This window comes from Orycteropus afer, unplaced genomic scaffold (genome assembly GCF_000298275.1).
Source record: "Orycteropus afer afer isolate SDZICR_OR568_19922 unplaced genomic scaffold, OryAfe1.0 scaffold00028, whole genome shotgun sequence".
Classification (NCBI taxonomy): Eukaryota; Metazoa; Chordata; class Mammalia; order Tubulidentata; family Orycteropodidae; genus Orycteropus; species Orycteropus afer.
In genome coordinates this window covers 4,329,970-4,331,401 of record NW_006921615.1, presented here as the reverse complement: position 1 = coordinate 4,331,401, position 1,432 = coordinate 4,329,970, and positions in this window count along the sequence as shown.

Here is a 1,432-nt window from a genome sequence, read left to right as displayed (position 1 = left end):
ACCGAGGCACCAGCACTGCTGGGAAAGAGACTGTGAGAGACTGTTGGCTGAGGGACGGTGGGCTGGGAGAGAGACTGAGCGTTCTTCCTGAACTTGAGTTGTAGCCTGGTGATTCCCTAATAAATCCTGTAATCCGTGAGTTCTGTGTGGCCACTGCAGCGAATTATTAACCCAGGAGAGAGGTGGTGGATGCTTTGGGAGGAACAGTTGGAGAAAGGGCTGGAGGGAGGCAGCATGTCTGGCCTTGTAGGAATAGGCCTTGGGTTACTGCTGGTAATCCTGTCTTCCTCTTGTGGGATTAGAGGAGGTCAGAACATGTGGCCTCCTTGCCCTTTTTGCACATACTAAAAAATAATAATAGAATAAAAAAAGATATGAGGGAACCATAAAATGGAATTCAAATAAAAATAAATAAGCCTAAATATATTTGAAAAGAATAACAATCACAAAGAGGATATTCTTTGCAGCAATATGGCTAGTATACTCTAGGACTAAACAAATAATTATTTTGAGAGTAATAAGAAACACTGTCAGAGAAGAGAGTTAAAAATATGAAAAGTGGCAAGACTGAAATGAATCCTATGGTGTTGGATTGAAATTGAAAGCATCAGTGTAAATTCATAGTTTTTGTCACATAGATATAGATGTGTACCCGTGTGTTTGTTCACTGAGAGGGCCTAGAAGTAATGCCCAGTAGGAATAAGCACTCCTAGACCCCAGATCTTGGTTTCTAAATACCATTCTCAACTAAAAATAATGAAGATTTCTTGGAGAAATGACTGATTCCAAGTTTGGGGCAGGGAATATGTAACATGAACTGAGAATATTTTGCTATAGCAGACCATAAGAAATTCCTCAAGGAATGATGGAGGCAAGTCAAAAGGAAATAGGAGCCAGTTTGAGGAGCTCTCACTGGACAAATTTGAGACAATTTGAGTCACAATAAATAATAAACAATAATGGATTAAAATCCACTGAATAAAACAGGAATCTATCAATCAAGATTGACATAAATAAACAAGCAAGCAAACAAATGAAGAAGTAAAAGCTTTTCTAAATAATAGAATACCAATAAACAAAAGTAGAAGATATGATGGAGTTGTTGTTGTCATTGTTAAGTGCTATTGAGTAGGTTGCAACTCAGAGTGAGCCTATGTACAACAGAACAAAACACTGCCTGGTCCTGTGCCATGCTCAAAATCATTACTATGTCTGAGCCCACTTTTACAGCCACTGTGTCAATCCACCTCACTGAGAGTCTCCCTCTTTTTCACTCTCTACTTTACCAAGCATGATGTCCTTATCCCTCAGGAGAACACGTCCAAACTATGTAAGATAAAGTCTCACAATCCTCTCTTCTGAGGAGCACTCTGGCTGTACTTCTTCCAAGACAGATTTGTTCATTCTTCTGGCAGTCCACGGCATATTCAAT